Source organism: Prionailurus viverrinus, chromosome B1, assembly GCF_022837055.1.
Source record: "Prionailurus viverrinus isolate Anna chromosome B1, UM_Priviv_1.0, whole genome shotgun sequence".
In the NCBI taxonomy this organism is placed as follows: domain Eukaryota; kingdom Metazoa; phylum Chordata; class Mammalia; order Carnivora; family Felidae; genus Prionailurus; species Prionailurus viverrinus.
Genome location: NC_062564.1, coordinates 105,956,763 through 105,971,531, shown reverse-complemented (window position 1 = coordinate 105,971,531; position 14,769 = coordinate 105,956,763). Strand labels below are relative to the sequence as shown.

General features: G+C 39.4%; 1 protein-coding gene across 3 annotated transcripts in view; it reads left to right on the top strand.

Moving 5' to 3' along the window:
• Positions 1-1,975: 1,975 nt before the first annotated feature.
• The window catches only part of LOC125163600 (bifunctional heparan sulfate N-deacetylase/N-sulfotransferase 3), a 192,256-nt gene continuing 179,462 nt past the window's right edge, over positions 1,976-14,769 (top strand). For 2 of the 3 annotated variants that reach the window (XM_047855588.1, XM_047855590.1), the window contains exon 1: positions 1,976-2,113. The gene's annotated coding sequence lies outside the window, so the exon portion shown is untranslated. Of the gene's footprint in view, positions 2,114-2,712; positions 2,795-14,769 lie in introns of those variants that run through there. The other variant, XM_047855589.1, reaches the window with a different exon arrangement.

Genomic DNA, 14,769 nt, shown 5'->3' with positions numbered 1-14,769 from the left:
GAAAAGGAGTACAAAAAAATAAATCCACATTCTTAAAATCCCCAAAAGGCACAAAGTGGGGGCACTAATGAAAAAAATTTTTTAAATAAACCAATCTAATACATGTCATATGGCCAAAGAATTTTATCATCTTGACATTTTTGTAGGCTACTAGAACCAGTAAAGGGTTCAGTCATTTCTATAAGCTCTCTGTCATTTAGAGCAAGAAGGATATACAACTTTCCAGCTTTCTAAAATCCCAAACTAACTCGGGGAACCAGGGTGGCTCAGTCGGTTAAGCGCCTGACTTTCGATTTCAGCTCAGGTCATGATCTCACAGTGGTAAGACAGAGTCCCAGGACCACTCCTCTCTGGGTGTGGAGTCTGCTTAAGATTTTCTCTCTCCCTCCCCTGCATGCACACGCTCGCTTGCTCTCTCTTCTTTCTCCCTCTCAAAAACAAAACCAAACAACAAAAATAAATAAATAATATAAAATTCCACTCTGACTCTTTCAGGGCATGGGAATATCTAATCAAAGGTCCAAAGGCCCTCATAAAGTTAATAAACAGCCCAAATGTTTAATTTCTGTATCATTTGGGTCTCTCATTTCCAATGGACAGAAATTTCAACTCAAGCTGCCTTAAAGCAAAACTGAATATATTGATTAATATTTGAAAAGTGAAAAACAAGATAAGATCTTGTATCTGGATTCAGAGCTTATATAGCCCTATCTGTGTTTAAGTTTTCTCCAACTTCCAGGCATTCCTCATTTAGCTTCATTTTCAAACTTCATTATGGGGGCACAAGAGGTTCCAAGCTCACATATCATTCTGCAAAGTCCAAATAGAAGGCAGTCCACTTCCTTAGGTGGGCGTGGGGGAGGGGTGGCAAAAAAAAAAAAAAAAAAAAGTCCCTGGATGGTGCCTTTACTGTCTCTGATTGGCCTGGCTTGGTCACATACCTTTCTGTAAACTAATCCCAGCTACTAGGAAGACATAACACTTCCAATGATCAGAGCTGAGTAACAGGTCACCCAGTGGGTCAGAGTAGGTGTTTACCTGAAGCAGATGGGCTAAAGGGTGAGGCAGTGGTTGGACTCGCTCAAATAAACAGGCTAAATGTTTCCATAAAGAGGTGTGAGTAGCTGGAAAACAATCGCCACAGATAGCCACTACAAGTAACCGTTAGAAGACCCCCACCATCCCCACTTATTAAACTCTCACATATGTTGCTATGTTTAGTGGATCAAAATGAGATTTAAAAAATTCATTCGATTGAGGCTCCTAATCAAACTCTAGTTTTGAAGGAGCGTAACCTCACACCTTGTACCCAAAATTTTGCTTCAATTGTTGGTCTTCCACTTGTCTTCAGGAACTGGAACACATGGCCTTTCGGAAAGCTGGCAAACAGAGACAACTCTGGTTTACAACCTGGAAGCCAACCGCCACACGCTGCCAGGTCAGGTCACCAACAGACGCCAAGATCAGAGGGGACGATGCAAGTGCGCCCCCACCGTCCTGGAGACGCCTCAGGGATTCGCACCCACTTCCCAGGAGGCGCGACCAGTCTCATCCTCGGCAGCCTCCACCCTCTGCCACCAGGGGCCGTCGGAACGGGCCGGCAGGGGCGGGACGCCCGGGATCCGCGCGCCTGGAGTGTGGCACACGGATCCTGCGAGTCGACCCCCGGCTTGAGGCGGGCGCACCGAGGCGCCTCCAGCCCGGGGCTCCCGCCCTTGTCCCCACCCCTTCCCCGGGCGGGCGCGCGCGCGGGCCGGGAGCGGGGAGGCGGCGGGAGGGCGGCGGCGGCGCGGCCGGGCGGGTCCCGGGGACGCGGTGCGCGTCGGAGCGAGCGCACGAGTCCCCGGCGCGCCCGCCACGCTCGCCCAGCAGCCGCTCCCCTCCCCGCGCCGCCTGCGCTCCGGACCAGCCCGAGTCGCCCACCGGCGGCGTCCGCGGGGACCACCCCCGGGAGGGCGAGGGAAGGGCGGTCTGCGTCGCCCCCCTCCACCCCCCGGCCGGCTCCCGCCACCGCGAAGCCTCCGGACGCCGCCCGGACCGCGGGGCCGCCCCGGAGAGTCGCCGAGGCCGAGGACCCCGGGAAGGAGGATCCCGCGGACGGCTGCAGCCCGAGGTAATCGCCAGATGACTGAGGGGGCCGGTCCTCGCCCGGACACCCGACCCGGGCGACTTGCAATGCGGACTCCGGAGGTGGCACCCTCGAGCCGGACAAGTTTCTCGCGTTTTGAAGGGGTCCTGAAACCGTTTACTCGTTTTTATTTAATTAGCCTTTCCTCTTCTGTTTTAAATAAGTGTATTTAGACAATGAGAAAAAAAAAATAGCCTCCTGGATGACCGACTGTAGGTTTATAAATATAATCCCGAAAGTTTTGCATGGTGTGGTTATTTGCTTATGCATATTTATTAACCTGTTAACTCTTCAGCTAGTCAGAAAATTGACATTTAAAATATTCTTTGAGGAACATTACAAGTTTGCTGTTGCGTTCAGGCATCGTTTTATTTATCAGCTTAGTTAGCATCTGTCTTCCCGAAGTGGTACCAAAGCCTGTCCCTTGGCGACGGGTCTTGCATGTGACACTCTTGCCCTCTAGTGCCTCACCAGCTTGGTAGCAGTTTGATGGCTAATATTAATAAGATGTTACATAACACAAGAGCACTGGGCCAGAACTGGTATTGTTGCCACTTGTGAAGCCCAACAGCCTGAGCCGTTGGTAGTGGATGCTGCTTGTTCAGTTTCCTTTATATCCATTGAAACTTTCGCAAGCATTTTCAGCGCTTTCAACTCTCATTCCAGGTAAGTGCATCTGTTTATTTACACTATCCATTAATGGCTCACCCATAATATGAGGGCTTTTGGTAAGAGATAGCAACTTTGTTTTCAATTAATCTGAGAATTTCAGGATTAAACAAGCGCCTGATTTTATTCTTGTGGAAGAAATAGAGTATTTCAATTAAGTTAAATGAGACACAGAAATTTCTTATCATTCTGAGGTAATTTTAAAGCTTCTCTCCCTTAAGTAAAATTGAAGTATCAAGGAGATGATCCTTTATAATTGTTAAAGATCTCCACACACAAGTTGTAATTATTCTGCAGCAAAATTGTTAAACAGAACCCATGTCTATTGCTTGATGGACTAGAGATTTAAACTATAGAGATTTAAACTATAGCTACCTGTCTAGACAGTAATGATACTCACTCTTTTCTATTTGATGCAATTCATTTTATAAATATTATTTAAAATTACGTAGTTAATAAAATTAGATGCAACTGGAAAGAAATTATCAACCTATGTATTGAATATAGAAACCTTAAAAGAAAATACATGTATCTTCCATTTAATATGTCCACTCCCCCCACCCCAAAAGAACCCGGTTAAAATTCTTTAAGAGGTTTACTTAAGCTCATCTTCCAACTAGTTCTTCTAATATCTGGAAACTATTTAAGCTTCAAACTCATTTAAAGTTGAAATTTTATTCATATTCTTTATATACACATTGAAGTACAACATTTGTAATCTGGGAAGAGTTTTGAGGAAATCACTCCTAAGTAAACAGCTACATCTTCATATTAGAGTAAAATAGAAATCAAATATTGAGATACATGTGAAACTGATCTCCAACCCACTTTTTCCTTGTGCTTAGATAATATCATATTGTCAACTATAGAACAATGCTATTCAGCGTAGAGGAGAATAATATGGAGGGCAAACTCTCAGACATCTGATATTCAGCTGAAGGGCATTTTTCCCTTTTTCTTCAACTATAGTGTCCTATTAATATTGTATTTGAGAAGGAGGTTTCAAAATTAAATTTGAAAGAGACTCTTCTGAAAAATAGTACTGAACGTATCAAGAGGCTTGCCCTAACAGAAGCTCTTTTTTTCTTTCTTTCTCCAGTTAACCCAGTATCTACCGTCTCTCATATTTTTATTGTTTTTCTTTATGGTTCTAATGGTAAAACAGAAGTCTTCTTTCTTTGTATAAGTAAATATTGCTATTAAATTGGTCACATGAATTAATTTCTTCATAGGTTTTAGAATGAAGGATTCTTAGGTTACTAAATGTTTTTAGATAAAACTTTTATCTCTTTTTGGAGAGATTTGTTATAGTTTAGTTCAGTTGAGTTAAGGTATACCTTCTCTTTCAGTATATTTTCTTGAGGAAAGTATTATTTCTGAAGATAACAGCAAGTTATTACAGTAATTTGTGGTGTAACTGAAAGGTTTGTTGGAAAAAAAAATACTGTGGAAGAGATAACCAGGCACTTGAGGTTCATTTTTCTGGACCATATATATTCTACTGAAGAAGTTATCGTGAGCTAGAATCTAAACATTCAGTGATCAACTTGCTATTTCAGAATTTCAAAACCATAAAGAAATGACAAATTTTTCTTTTAATTTAGAGAATCTTAAAATGACTTCCTTGAAACCTGGTTAAGTCTTAACTGTTCTTTAGTGATTAGTGCCAACTTTTAAGCTTAAGTATGTATATGTTGAGGTATAAAATACAGTCAAAGAAAATGATATTTACTTTGTGGTATATATGCACTATAAAAACAGAGAAATAGAATTGGTGATAAAAAAACACTATTCTCAACTAAATGAATGTCTTGGATTTATAATTGCTTAACAGTTTAGACAACAGGAAAGAACAGTAGAAGTTCGGTCTCCTGTGCTGTGGCTGTTGAGGACGAGCATATTTACACTGACATGCCTGATCTCTGAGCACCTGTCCAGATTAGAGAATGCTGCCAGTCCACAAAAGTAACAGCTTACATTATAATGATAATTAGCTTGAAAAATGCTCAAAATTGTTTTATAATGGAATTTTTTTTTCTTAGAGTACCCAATAATTGGTTGTAGAAAACCAATTGGTTTTTTTTTGTTTGTTTGTTTGCTTGCTTCTTTGTTCTTAATAAAAACTATATCCTTAGGTCTGGGATGTCAAAAGGACCTTCATGTTACTCTAAACATTCTTCATCAATTTTATGTAAGTTGCATAACAAAAAAAAATCAGGCTTCTCTATAATTAATGTGTACAACAAATTATTTCACAAAAACTCTGGTAAATTACTGAGGGCTGAAACTTTTTTTTTTTCAAAAAAAAAATTTAATATTTATTTATGTCAGATAGAGAGAGAGAGAGAGAGCAGGGGAGAGGCAGAGAGAGAAGGAGACAGAATCCAAAGCAAGCTCCCGGCTCTGAGCTGTCAGCACAGAGCCTATATGGGGCTTGAACTCATGAACGACAAGATCATGACCTGAGCCGAAGTCCAACGCTTAACCAGCTGAGCCACCTAGGCACCTCCTGAGGGCTATAACTCTTGATTACCTATTGCCAAACATGAGCTTACAAATCAAATATTAAAGTCTTATACTAAAACATTTTAGCTTCTCAATGATGGGTATTCATTTTACATACATTGCGTTTTCAATTTTTTTTTTTCCTTAGGTTACAATGTTTCAGAATAACATGAAGCACCATATAAATTCTAGGTCTGGTTCTGCCATGAGAGATGTACAACCCCTCTTGCTAGCTCTGGGCCTTGGTCCCTTACCTGGAAAATGATGTTCTCAGAGATGCTTTTCTGTCTTCTTTGTTGTCCAACACTGTGAAAATTGTTCTGAAAGATAGGACAAACAGACGTGAAAAAAATTAAAGAATAATACAAAACTTGTTGATTAGTACTGTTGTCTAGATATTTAGTAATAGATATGAAACTTTTAAAAATAACAGTTAACACTGCTAGAATGGTTACTTTGTACCAGGTACTGTTCTAAGCACTGACATATAATTTTTAGCTCATGTAATCTTCACAAAGATTATTTGAGGTAGAAGCTCTAATTATTTCCATGTCATAAATGAGGAACTCGAGACACTGAGAGGTTACCTTTCTAAGATCATATCCTTGCAAATGGTAAAAATGGGATTCAGTTTGCATCTGGCTCCAATGCACATGCTCTTAATCACTATATTATCTCTATGTTTTCAAGTATTTGTGCTTGATATGCCTCTTGATATAACAGAGGCAATTCACACACCACTTCAAATCATTTCTACCACTTCTACCCTTGCGTACTCCTACATATGAAATGATCATTTATTCCTTCAAGAGATACTTACTTGGCACCTATTATTGTGTCATGCTTAAACCAGTGCCCAAGACCATTACAGGTGGTGCCTTCCCTAATGGAGTATAGATGGTCCAGTTTAGGTGATTTCTTTCTTCTCCCGTGAGACACCAATTGGATTGAGTGTCACTTGTTCTAAAAGATGCCTAGGGTAACAGTGGAAGAATTTATCTGACTTCTTTGTTGATGCCTCCATAGGATAGAGAGTAATAGAACCAGGACCTCAGATTTCCTAGGTCTCCCTATTATATTTCTTCATTGCTCCTCTCTGCTCTCTTTGCATTATCCTCTCTTCAGATTGGCTGCCTTTGCTTCTCCAGTTCATATAACCCACCCTAAAACATAGCCAAAAGCTCATCTGTAACTTTACATCTTATGATGCAGGCAAACAAGGAGAGACTTGGTTAATACTCTTGTTCCCATGACTCTGAAGAAGAATAAAAATGACAAAGGTTGTATTAGATCCTGAAAGCTGCATCGGCAGTAGTCATCATGCCCTGCAATTAGGCAGGAATACGTTGCTGCATACATTGTAGCTCAATTTAAGGGGATTTGAGAGACATTTTCTCCTTTAAGTCATACAGACAGAACAAAGGGCAAGCAGTAGTGGGGAAGTTTTCTTGTGTTACCTCGCTGGATGGCACAGCACTGAGAGAGGGGAACAAAAGTATTCTTTTCTTCATAATTTCTAAATACAAAGAAGGAGGGGAAATGGCAATAGAACAGCACTTTTCCATTTAATGTATCAAACAAAACTAATGCCCCCAAGTGCAGCTATTTGCCTATCCATCCTAAAGTAAAACCACAGTTCTAGAGACAGAGTGTATTCTTGGTCGTACTCCATGCAAATCAGCATCTGCCTTGCCTACCACAGCGGGGTTCAATTAACATGACACAATTTCACACATTTTTTTTTCCCAGAGAAGAGCATGTTCTTTGTCAATTTTTAATACTACTAAATTACTTTTAGCAAATTCATAATGTGTTTGAGGCCTCCCAATGCATTTTTCAACACCATAAAATACAGTTAATTTTGTGAAAAGAGAATGTTGTCAAGATCTTTTAAATATCTTTCATTTATGTTAGAACCTGAAGTTCTTCAGTTATTAATACTCATTTTCCAGATGGCAATCTTTTTCTCACATTTCTTGTACTGCCAACTTCAACGTGATTTTATTTCATTTAGAAATTGATTTTTACTTTGGGATGATGGTGGGTGTTAGTGGAAGAGAAAGGATAGGTTACAGAGTGACAAGTAGGCATGTCACTGTGCAGATATTGTAATATTTTGCAAAATGCATGTGTGCATAGATTCAGTTCTTCAGTATGTATATGGAATTGCTTATAATTCCAAAAAATAATTTCTCCCTCTGCCTTTTGTTAATGGTATATAATTAAAGAATGCCTAAAGTTTCCTTGGTGGAAAACAGGTGTTTTCCTTTTTAAAAACAGATGCATTGCAAAACAACCCCAGACATGCTGAATTCTGAAAAAATATCAGAATGGGAAAAATAGATATTTGAGTAATATCCAATGAAAGGTGTATTCTGGATATGACTGATTTATAGCTGTGGATAAAGTGGCTGCTGCCATTCACAGTGTTTATATTATCACCTGACTGAGGCCAATGTGATTGATGGAGCTACCCATTCATGGAAGATGGTTGGACTTACTGACTACTCTAGTTTGTGAATGCAACTACTATTTGTAAAATTTAGTGCAGGCTCTTTTCTCACTCATTTAACAATTCAGTGGGATGTTCTTACTTCAGTCACTGTATTGATATCAAGAATATAGAGGTGATCAGGACAGGTACTTACAGATGCTTCTAACCTATGGAGAAATGCACACAGTCACACATGACTAATTATAAGTATTGGATGTGCTGCAGAGGTAAACTAGATGGTGATGTGACAGGGTGTAAAGGGGAGACACAACAGATCTGGGGAATCAAGGAGGCTTTTGCGAGGCAGGAATATTTATGCTTAGAGCTGTGGGCTCTAGAGGATGGAGCCAGATGAGGAAATGGGAGAAAACTAGATAAAGAGAACAGCATGTGAGAAGACGCTGAGTCAGAAAAGAGGCTGTCTCTTCCAATTTACCTGGAACTTGGAGGGGAGCACACCCTTGAATCAGACCTGAGATGTAAGAGTTGGAAGCATTCCTCACAGTGTCTTGTGGGGAATGTATAGAAATTTGCATTTTAATCAGTAAGTGAAATAGGCAGCCATGGATACATTTTCTGCTAGGAAGAATCAGTCAGATTTGTGCTTTGATGCTGGGCTGAGAAAAGTATAAAAGGAGCCAAGAGTGTTTATGATGAGGCTAGCTGTTGTGGTAGTTCAAGTGAGAAGAACATTGCCTCAGAAAGGAGAGAAGTGTACTGAAGAGGCGAGGTGAGTTTTGGGAAATGGAAATGAGAGGACTTGGGTTTATGTAGATGAGCCGAGGTGAGGGAAAAGAAGGTGTCAAGGATAAGGCACTACATGGTTGCAGGGAGATGAAGACAATTTTAGACAGTAGATCATAATTCAATTTTAGATAAGTTGAGTTTTCTTGTGACACAATTCCAGTAGAGCTAAACAGTGGTTGCCATATAATGAGAAAGAATAGAGTTACTGTGAGTTGTGGTTATCTCAAGTTGATAGTTCAATTTGCAATCCTAAAGCTCAGAGGAAGGAGGGTGGACTTAAAAATAAACATTTGGAACTTATTGGAGCATGGATGGCAGTGAAAGCCGTTGAGTGCGTAAGTTCATCTGGGGTAACGGAGAGGAATGAGAAGCCCAAGGATGAACATGATGCTGGGTTATGCCTCTGACTGAGTCTTTTCCTCTGTTCTGAGACCCATCTAACTTTAGCTTCCTACATCAAAGGTGGACTTCCTATATCTCCCACAACTCTGCTTACACTGGAATGCTTGTAGCTGTCCCTTTAAAATCCTTAGTGAATTCTAATTGGCCATCTTCAGATATTTCACATTTCCTATGTTATTTATGTCATCATCATCATCAATATCATCATCATCATTAACATCATCATCATCACAGGTAACATGTAATATATTCATTCTATGTGTCTGACAGTTTTCTAAGAGCTTTCTGTAGTTTATCTCATAATTCTCATTAGAACTCTATTAATAGGTACCTCAAGTACCCCCATTTTCATATGCAGAAACTGCAGCATCTCAAGATAATACTACCCAGTATCCATTTGCTACATGTTCCCAAACTTGCATGCTGTAGTTGCTTTCCCAGGTGTATGGCATCTGCAATGCAGACTGTCAAGTTCCAATTTCAGTTCAACCTCTATGAGTGGTGGCATCTTGGACAGGTTACTTAACTTTTAAAGGGCCCAACACCATGTTGGCATGTAGTAAGTGTTCACTAGTTTGGCTGTGTTGTTGTTACTAATTCTACCTTCCTATATGATGTGATTTCCTTTGGTGATTTCCTTTCCTCATAGGAAATCCTGATGAAGTGGTGATGTTTATAGCCAGTCCAACCTTTCAGCTTTCCTGTATTTGCTCTATTCCACAATGCCTGCCTAAGTGGTTTGTTGATTTTCTAAATTTAATTTACACTTCCTTGGTCATTCAGCATATTCCCCATCATAGGTTGAATAGGCATCCCAAAGCAACCAATGGTCAGCTCTGTACTTGTAAAGACAGTTGTGTCCATGGAAACTCTCTGACATGCAAGCTGGTGTGTCTGTTCTTTAGTCATTCAGGGAACTCTTTCAGACCATGCAAGTCTGTAATTTCCAGTGTATTTTTGTGAGAACACTTCAAGAATACAATCATCACTATACTGAAGCATGTCTTGCTCTTTTTTGGCATTTAAAAATGTTGTTTATCCTGTTTCTTGTTTGAAAGATTACTGGGAATGACACAAACTCTATACCCTTGGAAAGAGAGACATTAAGCAAACAATGTTGCTAATAATATTTAGTAAGAGTTGTGATAAAGGCCTCGAACAAAAAGTAATTGTAATTAGATTACATAATCTTGGTATCTGGTCTAAAGGAGGAAGGGTAGAGTTGGTCAGGAAAGGCTTTCCTCAGGAATTGAGTTTGTGTAGCATATCCAGATTTGCCTATGACCCATTAATTTCAAATGTTTCCTTGTCTTTTTTGTCAACATCCAGCTATTTTATAGAACATTGTGGTTTTGCTCTCTCTCCCTGTGCATCATTCAGTCACCTGTCTGAACCTTAGTTGCACATCATTAGCTCATGCCAATTTCCACTCTTTGCTTTTGTGTTTCTATTACTGGCACTTTTATTCTTCTATTCCCCAAGCCTCCCTATTCCCCCAACCATAATTTATCAATAATCCTTTCTTTTTTTTTCTCCCATCTCTTTTCATTTTCATTCCCCCTGATAACCTCCTTAGTCTGGACATTCACCACTCTCCACCTGGATTGCACACCAGCCCCTTAGCTGGGGGTCTCGACTCCATCCCCTTCTTCACTCTACAATATAGCATATACTCTCTCTGTTCATGTGAGTGCTATCTGTCCATTCTGGATACTACTGCTACACTAATCCTCTGTAAAAATGATTTTTATTGCCTCTTTTCTGTTCAGACACATCTAGTGCTATTTCTAAGTTGACACTTTTGTGCTTCACAGTCCTTTCTAAGGACATTCATTAATCTACAGGACTCCTTGAATGACGTCTTATTTCTGTTTTCACCCCAACACATAGTATCTTATAGTCTCACTCTCAGGTAAACATTGTAACTATTTCATTTCTTCAAACTTGTCAAGTATTTTTTAAGTTTATTTATTTTATTTATATATATGTATTTATATGTGTGTGTGTGTGTGTGTGTGTGTATTTATTAGAGAGAGAGAGAGCATGTGTGCATGCACCAGTGGGGGAGGGGCAGCAAGAGAGAGAATTCCAAGCAGGCTCTGCACTGTTAGCACAGAGCCTGACATGGGGCTTGAACCCATGAACTGTGAGATCATGATCTGAGCAGAAGGCAGACACTTAATCGACTGAGGCACCCAGGTGTCCCAACCTTGCCAGGTATTTTAATAAGCTCTACACCCAATGTGGAGCTTGAACTCAGGACCCCAAGATTGAGTCCCATGCTCTGCTGATGAGCCAGCCAGGCACACCCCTCACCAGGTATTTTTCCTGACACGTTCATCCCATTCTCATATCCAGATCTTGCTCATCACGCCATGCCCCCTTCAAGCACCATCACTGTTAGAAACTGCTTTCCTAAATTTCATTAATCTTTCTTGCTCTTTGCTTTGAAACTTGTAACAAACATAGTCTGTACAGCATAAATCACTACCTAGTATGTGAAACATAGTGTTGGCTGTTTTTTCACAAGTCATTTTCCCCAGTGGAGACCATGCTTCTGCAGACAAGAAAAATTCTTAATACTACTTCTGTGGTATCTCCTGCACCTAATACAGCACGAAGCCCAAAGTGAGTGTTCAACAAATTCCCGATGACTGATTGCAGAATAACCAATTGATCGGTATCTTTGGGTGGGTTCAGATTTAATATCTACCATAGTGGCTTTTTTTATCCTATGTTAGGATGGTATGATTATATTTTCTTAGTATTAAGTAAAAAAGACATTAAATCCAGCTAATGTATAGATAATTATAATCATATTAATAATGTGTAACTTTAAATATAAATTATGACATTAGAATAAAGTTGAAGTGTCGAATTAACTTCTAAGGTTAATATGCCATTGTATTCAACTGATTCTACAAATAGTCATTGGATGCTTACCCTGTGCCTGGCACTAGGGGCTCAATGATAGACAAAAGAGGCCTTATCTCCACTCTCTTAGGGTCTACAGTTAGACAAGGGAGACTGACTTTAAACAACATTTTAATTACAATAGTTGTCAAGAATTGCAAAGAAGATATTTCTACAATGGCCATGTGTAACTGCTGGTCTTACCAAGTTTGGAGGGTCAGCTCCATCTGAGAAGATTTCACAGGGGAACTGTGTGGAGGGGCTTAGTTTTCCACATGTACCTGTCTTCCCCACCTGGCGATGCCCCACAAGTGAAGGGCTCAGGAGAAGCTGCTACAGCGTCATCCCATGCAAAAGGAGTGACAGCAACATTGCAGTCCATTCTGAGATTTTCATAGCTAACAGACATACAGAGAATGGGAAGTAGTTGTTGGTGGATGAGGTTGCAGCAGGAACAGTAACTTTTAAGAGTCTATACTAGAGACCAAATTCAGCCACAGCAAAATGAGATACGCTGTCAAAAAGGTTTAGATGAAACTTAGAGAACCTTAATGTATCCATTTAAATATCTTAGACAAAATCCTACCCTCAGAGCCATACACTGGAATACCGTTGGCTTCAGGAGGAAACCTGAAGAGGTTAATGGAAAAGAGATGTCTTTCAGTATTTCCTATTTGCTAATGGAGAAGGTAGCTTTGATAGGTTCCTCATACCCATCCTACATACTGAGAGCAAATACTACTCACCACTTTGCCTCATCACAGATGAGATTAGTATGAGTTACATGCCTTCACTTCTGACAATAAGAACAAACTAGGAAACACTGCTATCTGAAATGCAAAATGTGGTAATACATTTTGTATCTATTCAAAAACACTCCACAGCTAAGATTGAAATGGAGGCATAGAAAGATGTGAGATTTTGTATACTGCTGTTACACTCCAGAATATTATATTATTTATAAGTATGTACATAGCTTTTAAAGTGCAATTACTTTTCAAAATGAAATAACTACAATTACAATGGAAACTCTCAGTGGTCCTGGTAATTTTGATCTGCTTAAATTATACCTACATCTACACTAGAATGTTTAAAAGAGCAGAATGTTATCCTTTACATTAGGCTTATTTTCAAGCATGCCAGATCACTTGATGGCATTTTACTTGGCAGACCCACATGTTCTGCTCCTTCTTTCTTTGCAGTGTCCCTCAGACTTGTCCCTTCCCACGTTCTTCCTGACCTATGATCACTAACAGTGGCTGGCTTATGAGAAATGAGCCTGCACTGGCTTGCCAGCCTTGACTCTGACAGTGCTCTAGGATGTCTTCCATGTATTGATTATCAGTTCATTTTCCGGAAAAATCTCACGCTTCTCATGTTATTCTCCAAATCAGGAAAGCATAAAGGTTCCATGTGGGTTTTCTCAACCATGAATTTCTGCACTATCAAATCTCTCCATAATCTGAGTTACCAATACTCTGTGAAAATTTATTTTTTAGGTATTTCATACCATTGCCTTCCACTCCTCATCAGTATTCCTTGCCCAATATGGTTCTCACTCCTGCCTCTATAAAGTTTCTTCTATCTCAGATGCCTACTTTTATTACCCTCCTCCTTCAAGGCTCTACCCAAATCCTATGTCCCTTTGATACAGACTTCCCCACTTGCCATGGTCTCTTTTCTTGTCTCATTACAGTCATTTGTCTCTAATCAGCAACCATATATTATTGTCATGCTAGTCACTGTATCTATAATTTTGGACGCTTTAAAAATTCACTATGTTGACCATTTATGTTTTAAATAGAAAGATAGTTACCCCATAAATATGTGAATGAATGACAGAGGCACCCTAAACATTTGAATGAATAATTACAATATATAATTTACAGGATAAATATCCTATTTATAAGTATCCTATTTATCCTACAAACATCCTACAGTTATACTCCAGAATGTATTATTCATAAAGATAAACATATATTATTCAAAGTACTGTTCGCTGCTAATTTCATGGGTGAATATCACAGGATCTTAGAGCCAGAATGTTCTTGGTGATCATTTATTCTAACCTTATCATTTTACTTAGAAGGTACTGGGGCCAAAGTGACACAATTAATAAGAGGTAGAGGTGCAGTGAACCCTTTCAGCCTGCCTTATGGATAGTACCTTTCTTAATCTTTTTTTTTTGTATTCTATGATATTTCCAGGACCATAAGACTCTAATAAACTTCTGCTCTAAGAAGCCCTCATTTTTCTTTCTTGTTATGTTTCAAAAGCTACTACATTTTTCTAAGATTAGTAAGACTTTAAAGGGATTTGAAACTATAGCATGACAAGGTATTTCATGAAGTTTTATAGTTATTTTCATTGATTTAAAAAAAACACTTATATAGTACTTTTTTCATGTAATTAATGAGCTCTTTTCCAAAAATCAGAATCTAATGTCTTAATTGGAGCACTTAGTGAAATATGTCCAAACTTCTTTGAATTTTCAGTATATGTAGTTAAATACATATGCAGTGTGTGTGCGTTACATGATGTGGCATTGTGTGGCTCCAGTGACCTCTTTGGGGTCTTAGTTATATATTACAGAGTTTGATGCAAAGCTCGATGAATAAAAGGAAATTTCTTGTTAGCCCAGTGTATTTTCTATACAAAGGATAGAGATAGTGTGTTCAGTGGAGCCCTTTTCCTGTTTCTGTCCCTCCCATGTCCTCATCCAGATCTGGGCAAAAGAAAAAGAGGTTTTCGTGCTAACCATACACTATGGGAGAAACAAAAAGGCTTTCTTACCAACCATACACCAGTCCATCTGCCTAACAGCTTGCCATTTGTGCCAATCAGCAGGACAAAACCTTGCTCACTTAATGCTGTAGAATGAATGTATGATATCCTATTCTATTTTATTCTG